Genomic DNA, 7,713 nt, shown 5'->3' with positions numbered 1-7,713 from the left:
TCAAGCCCTGGTCCAGGAAAATCCCACATGCTGCGGAGCAACTAACCCCAGGCGCCACAACTACTGAGCCTGCGCTCTAGAGCCCGTGAGCCAGAACTACTGAAGCCTGTGCGCCGCAACAAGAGAAGCCACTGCAATGAGAAGCCCGCACACCGCAACGAAGAGTAGCCCCTGCTCGCTGCAACTAGAGGACGTCCGCGCGCAGCAACGAAGACCCAACACAGACAACAATAAATAAATAAATATTTATTTATTTTAAAAAAAAAGAATGCATAAAGAAAGAGTACAGAAAAGACAGGTTCTGAGGAAGCTCCCGATGGAAGGAGGTGGGGCGGAGCACAGACCTCTTAGAAGGGCTTGTGCTGGGGGAGAGATTGTCCAGGCGGTGACGTGGGATGTAATCTTTACCCTCTGATTTAGAAAAACCCACCTAGTTTCTCTATAGTTACCTTTCATTTGTGAGGCAGTTAACCCTATTTTGGGCTCTAAACATTTGATCAGGGTGGCCATGGGATAAGAGAGAATCATGAAAATCACCCTCCACAAACATCATCTGATATCACTTATATGTGGAATCTAAAATAATGATACAGATGAACTTACAAAACAGAAATAGACTCACAGACATAGAAAACAAACTTATGGTTACCAAAGGGGAAGGGTGGGGAGGGATAAATTAGGAGTTTGGTATTAGCAGATACAAACTACTATATGCATAAAATCGATAAACAACAAGGACCTACAGTATAGCACAGTGAACTATATTGAATATCTTGTAGTGGAAAAGAATCTGAAAAAGAATATATATATAAATTATAAATATATATATTTTAAAAATATTATAAAGAATATTATATATATATATATATATATATATATATATATATATCTGAATCCCTTTGCTGTACACCTGAAACTAACACAACATTGTAAATCAACTATACTTCAATTAAGAAAAGGCACCTTCGCAACCGGTGCTCAGTCGTCTGCGGGTCAGCACAGCCTCGAACTGGCAGATCCAGGATGAGGAAGCAGGTTCCATGATGTGTTCTAAGTTCCTAAATTGGCCCACCAGGGAAAGGGCTGTCCTCACCGAAGAAGAGACTGGTGGTGAGAATGATGTTCCACACCCAACACTGGCCTCTGATCTGCCAGTAGAAGTGGCTGGACATGTAGCTAGAGATGCAGCAAGTCAGGGCATACAAGATGGCTGCTGAGTTAATGGCCCCAGGATGGTGCACACTGAACATGCCCAGCAGTGCCATGACAATAATGCCTGCAGGGTGGTAGTGGAAAGCCTGTGTCAGGTTTCACCCAACCCTCTTCTGGCAATTTCAGAGGAATCAGCTAGCCCGCTTTCTCCCAGACCCAGGGCTTCCATCCAAACAATATCCCCCAGTTCTGTTGTCTAGAAAACCCACAATAGAATATACACATCCTTGCTAGAGCCATCCACCCCTTAGGTCTGCCCCTCACCTTGGACAGAAGAGATCTGCAGATCTTTTTCTGAACAAACCACCTACTTAGTTCTACCCCTTGAGAGAAATCCCTGATTAATTTTTTATCACCTCACCAGTGCCAAGGGCCAGGAACTGGGCACCCACACCAAGCACAGCACAGAGCAGACCACGATATGGAGGGAAGTGGAAGACATCTGTATAGATCATTTCCTAGCCATTGTCACCTTGGTCAAAGTCATCACCAGAACCTCCAGAGGTTGGCTCTTCATCCAAGTTGTACCGAGCCAGGTCCTTTCAAAGCACACGCATGAGAATGACAGCCACAAAACCCACCAGTAAAAGCACAAGCACCATGGGATTGATGATGGACTACCATTGGATTTCCAGTGTTTGGGGAAAGAAACCGCCATCGTCGCCACGCACCTGTCACTCCAATGCTCACCTGACGTCTCAGACCAGCGCACGCTGTAGGTGTGGGTGAGGCCTAGGAACTTCTGAGGTCGTAACCCATCTAAACTGGGGGGCTTGACGTCCCGCCCTGAGACTCTGGCACATATAATCCAGTCTCTGTGGAATTCTAGGTGGAAGTCTAAATGGGTCCAGAGTCCTGCCTTGTGGCTGTGAGGCAGGAAGCCACTCTCCTCCACGTAGCCCACAAAGCCACAGATTGGCAAGTTGTCCACCACAAATTCAAAATAGTATAGTTCCTTCATGGCCTGGCGCAGCCGTTCCACCTACAGAGAGCAAGCCAGGGGTCAGACAAGGCTTCCCCAGGCATTGGATTAGAGCAGGGTTTCACCCTCAGCACTAATGAAATTTTGGGCTGGATAATTCTTTGTTGTGAGGCTGTCCGATGCCTTGTACGATGCGCCATCCCTGGCTTCTTACTAGATGTCAGTAGCGTCCCCCAGTGGTGACAATCAACAATATCTCCAGACATATCTCCAAATGTCTCTGAGGGACAAAAGTCCCTGTTGAGGGACTGTCCCGGTGATCCAGTGGCTAAGACCCCTCGCTCCCAATGCACGGGGCCCACGTTCGATCCCTGGTCAGGGAACTAGATCCTGCATTCCACAATTTAAGATACTGCAAGCCGCAACTAAGACCCGGTGCAGCCAAATAAATAAATAAATATTTTTAAAAAAGAAAAAGCCCCCTGTTGAGAACCACTGGTTAGACCCTAGTATGTTGAGATTCTCCGAAATGAGCAAGTATGACTTGACAGGATGAAGGCCTAGAAGAGGAGGGATAAGGTGTAGGAAGGTCTGGAGTAGACTAAGGAAAAGTGCCCTAAGATAGAAATTGCTGAAGAAAAAAGCATGACAGAGAAAATTAGGTAGAATGTACAGGAGCCAGTTAAAAAAGCAGAGAGGTAGGAATGGAAGAAAATGACTACGTAGGAGTGATAGTTGGGACCTTATTACCGACAGAGAAGCTTCGAGTCAGGAGCCCTGGGTTCTGATATCAACTCTGCAATCCACTATCCATGTAATCTTGAAGTTACTTCTGAGCAAGTGTGTTTCTTCATCAACCAAATGCAAATACTAGTACCTGCTCTGCCTGCCACATGAGGCTGTAGTTAGAATCAAATCAGATCATTTCCCATAAAGGTGCTTTGAAAACCAAAAAAAAAAAAAAGACACCCTACACCTCTCCCCACCCTCCCAATCAGAGACAAGCCAAGGGCTGGAGTGGCCCCGTCTGCCTTCTTGCGGGTGTCAGTGCTGGGTTAGAAGCTCAGGTTATTCATGTGCATGAGCTAGGGAGTCTTTAAAATCCTAGCTCTTCCCCAGTTTCTCCCTGAGTTTGGGAGGACGTGGGTGAGACTGGCCTGAGGTACCTTAGGGCCATCTCTGCCTGTGGCTCTTTTCTCTTAAAAACTTCTTTTCTGGAGGTTGAAATGAATCTCCCCATCAATCTGTGGTGGGGGGAGGAGGGATTATTATCGCTCATATTTCACAGACAGGAATAGTAAAGAATTAAAAGCTTAAGTAATGTTCCCAAGGTCAGGTGGTGAATTAGTAACCGAGACAGGGAAAGGATTCAGGTTTCTGGTCCTTTCAGTTTTGTTGCCTCAGCATTAGATCTTGCTGTCTCTTTAAATCTCACATGTAGTTAGGAGTAGGGTCTGTAGCTGTGTATTAGTTCCATCTTAACTTTGCTCATTAAAAAAAAAAAAAGTGGGGCAACCCTTCCTTTCCTAAACTTCTACTGCAAATCTGCTTTGTGACTTTATTGGGCAAGACCTAAAAGATGGTCGTATTTTCCCCCAGCACAGCTGAATATCCTTGTTCTTTTGGCTATTGGTATTCTGCAGCAGCTGTCTGACGGAGATGGAGAGCTCCGACAAGGATGGGCCGCAACTCCAGCTGCTGGTAAGCAAGTGTTCACTATTTATAGCGAGAGGGGGGCTGCAAAAGAGTGGAATTTTTTCCTTCTGAGTCGTTTTGATGCAACCAACAGGAAGTGGGCTCTGATAGATGCTAAATTTGATGACTTGAATGAGGTCTATTACAGCACTTCTCAAACTTGTCTGTGCATCAGAATCACCCAGAGGGGAGGGGCTTGTTGAAACACAGACTCCTGGGTACCACCCCCAGAGTTTGTGAATCAGTAGATCTGGGATGGGGCTTGAGAAAGTGCATTTCTAACAAGTTTTTGGGTAATGCTGATGCTGCGGGTTGGAGAACCACTGCTTTATTGTAGTGAGTGGAGTGTCCGGGCAAGGGCCATCGTACATGGTATCAGATTGAACCCAAGAAAGGCACTGACATGCACCCAAAGACTCTTTCTGGTGATCTTACTGTCCTTGTCCAATCAAAATCAGTCACTTCTGAGCTGGCATTTCCAGGGCAAAGGTATTATTTTATAAATAAAGAAAATGGCATAAGATTTAAAGGATAGGGTTCATAAGAAATATGTGTGTATATTATTTAATAAAAATTATTCCCTCCCCCCCACCCCTTTCTCCAGTGAAAAAAGTGTGACTTGTTAGGTCATTTTATCACATCGTAATGTTTGGAGTCAAGACTGGCAGATTTCACCTCCACTTTCAACTCCAGCCAGAGACACACACCGGCCTTGCCGGCTGAGGTATCCACCTTTGATCGATGGCCAGGAAAAAGCAAGCAGACAAGTCCTGGGAGAACATGGCTGATCTGCTAAGTAGACCAAGACTTTGGCTTTGGCTTCTCAATTTCTGGTATGAGATGGGCCTGTTTAAGTTTCCTGCTTCTTTTTGAATGAATTTTGATATTTTATATTTTCCTCAAAAACGATCCATTTCACTCAGACTTTGAAAATAGGAATACATATTTGTACAAATGATTCTTTTACAAGAATTTTAATTTCTTACATACAAATATCAAGTCATTATCATTATTTTACACCTGAAACTAATATGATGTTATATGTCAAATACATCTCAATAAATAAAGTTAAAAAAAAAAGAGAATTATAGTTTCCTATATATGTGTGTTAATCCAGTTTCTAATTCCTAACTTTATTTGTATTTTTCCCCTTTTTCCTTGATTAGACTAACTTAGTGGATTATTTATTATTGTAGCTGTTTTCTCCTTTCTGTGATGAACCAGCTCTGGATTTCTTTATCGATATGAAGACCTGCAAAGGGTCTGAGATTTTATCCTATTTGCAAGCTAACAGGTTAGTTAGTCTGTTGGTAGAGCATGCAAGCCTCCCAGGTCCAAGACAGCTAGAGTATCAGCATTTTTGCCACTTCCCACAGGTCCTTGCCATGGAGGCCGCGTGATGCTTTCTCACGTAGTAGGTTGGAGGAGAGGAATCCGAATCCTAAGCTTAGCAAACTCAACTCTTTCATAAGGAAAGTAAGAATGCCTGCCCTTGGCTCCAGGTAGGGGCACTCTCTCTAGCTTCCCAAGCTGTTTGCTACACAAACCTCCTTGAAAAGATAAGTCTAGGACAAAAGTAGTCAGTGTGTCTGCTCCTGAGATGTGCAGAAATGCAAGCCACCCATGGGAGCACTGTCTCCCAACAATCAATTCCACTGACTTTGTTTTCAACATCATCATATTCTGCTTTCATTTTAAATTCTATTTTCCTTAGATTTTAAAAGTTATTCTTTTTTTAGTCTTCTTGAATAGTCGCTTCCTTCATATTCATTCTTAAGCTAAAAAGGTTTTAAGATTATGACTTTTCCTCTGAATAAATCTTTGACTACATCTCATAGATGTTAATAAGTAGTGTTCTCTTGATCATTATTTGCTAAATTATCTAGCTTTCCTTTCTTATTTAGGAGGTTCCAAGGGTTTGAACAAAATGAATCAATCATCTTTGGCTCTGCTACTCTCTCAGTTTACTCTGGAAGCTGTTGTCTTTTCCTCAAACTTTGTACATTAAAGCCACAAAGCCCTTTTTAATAGGATCTATGTGACTTGTGTGCTAAACAAGTTTACATTGCACTTTATTGCAGTTTAGGAGGAAATGGGATTTGGAAGATGAAGGTTCAAGCCTGACTCTGCCACTTCATACTGGTAACCTAATAAATGCCCATTTTGAGTCTCACTTTTGTCTGCAAATGTCGGATTGAATTATATTATCTCTCATGTCCTTTTCAATTTATGACTCTAAGAGATTTGGAATTAGTTTCAATTACACTCTGAATGATTTCTAGGCTGACTTGTTAGTGGAAGCAATACGGTGAAGTGGAAAGCTCTCTGGCCTTAGAAACTGGAAAAGCTGAGTTCAACCCTTGCCATGGGCAGCAAATGCTTGATTCCTCACATGTTTTCTTGTGTGATGCTTTCAGAGGAAAGAAAATCACATGGCCGTGGCAGCTCATTTCCTCCCCTTTTTGTAGCAAGAAGCCAGCTCAGTTGGTCAGAGTTAACTAAGGAAGAAAGAGCCTGGGACTTCCCTGGTGGCACGGTGGTTAACAATCTGCCTGCCAATGCAGGGGATATGGGTTCGAGCCCTGGTCCGGGAAGATCCCACATGCCGTGGAGCAACTAACCCTGTGAGCCACAACTACTGAGCCTGCGCTCTAGAGCCCGCGAGCTGCAACTACTGAGCCCGCGTGCCACAACTACTGAAGCCTGCATGCCTAGAGCCCGTGCTCCATAACAAGAGAAGCCACCACAGTGAGAAGCCCGCACACTGCCAGGAAGAGTAGCCCCTGCTCACTGGAACTAGAGAAAGCCCGCGTGCAGCAGCGAAGACCGAACACAGACAAAAATAAATAAATAAAATAAATAAATTTTTTTTTAAAAAGGGAGGAAGAGCCTGATGCTGGAGGCGGAGCCTGGGAGCTTCCCCATTCTAACATGGCTGTCTGTTTCATGGCTCAGGAAGCTCCATTACTACAGAATTACCTAGATGTTCCCGTGCTTCTTTCTCTAAATGTGTGTAGAGCACTAAAGGCATGGAACACCTCTCCTGGGATCTTTCCATGATGTGTCTGCCTCGTATGCTGAGTCCCACACACCTCTCTGGGGCACGATGGGACCTCAGAGACCCACCAACACTCGTTACTTCTATGCTTTTAAGTTTCCCCCTGATATCCTATTTTTAATTAACACCATGTGTGCTGTTAATGTGTGTGTTCCTGTCCTTTTCGTACAACCCATACTGTTTTGTTTTTTTTAAAATAAGTTTATTTATTTATTTTTGGCTGCGTTGGGTCTTCGCTGCTGTGTGGGCTTTCTCTAGTTGCGGTGAGCGAGGGTTACTCTTCCTTGCGGCGTGCGGGCTTCTCATTGCGGTGGCTTTTCTTGTTGCGGAGCACGGGCTCTAGGCGCGCGGGCTCAGTGGTTGTGGCTCACGGGCTCTAGAGCTCAGGCTCAGTAGTTATGGCGCCCGGGGTTAGTTGCTCCGTGGCATGTGGGATCTTCCGGGACCAGGGCCCGAACCCGTGTCCCCTGCACTGGCAGGCGGATTCTTAACCACTGCACCACCAGGGAAGTACCCAACCCATACTGTTTGGTGAGCATCATACTAAGTGCTTTATACACAGCATTTCATTTAATCCCCATAACGAGCTTGACTGTCAGGTATATTATCCCCATTTTACAAACAGGAGAAACCTAGTGCTCAGAAAAGTTCAGCAATATGCTGGAAGAGGCAGAGCTAGAGTTTGAATCAAATTGTTTGGTTTTCAGGCCTGTGGTTTTAACTCTAAAAGGGCTCCATTCACATCCTAGACATCACAGATAATTTTCCTGCAGCTGGCGCAAAAGGGTCTTATTTTTTAAAAAAATCAGTATGTTAAGACAACTTT

The 7,713-nt window shown here is 44.3% G+C and overlaps 1 pseudogene; it reads right to left on the bottom strand.

Moving 5' to 3' along the window:
- Window positions 1-905: 905 nt before the first annotated feature.
- LOC117312342 (transmembrane 9 superfamily member 1-like) lies at window positions 906-4,611 on the bottom strand (annotated as a pseudogene).
- Window positions 4,612-7,713: the final 3,102 nt, after the last annotated feature.

The sequence above is a fragment of the Tursiops truncatus genome, chromosome 5, assembly GCF_011762595.2.
Source record: "Tursiops truncatus isolate mTurTru1 chromosome 5, mTurTru1.mat.Y, whole genome shotgun sequence".
NCBI lineage: Eukaryota > Metazoa > Chordata > Mammalia > Artiodactyla > Delphinidae > Tursiops > Tursiops truncatus.
Note: the sequence above shows the minus strand (reverse complement) of the source record. Positions and strands in the feature narration are given on the sequence as shown.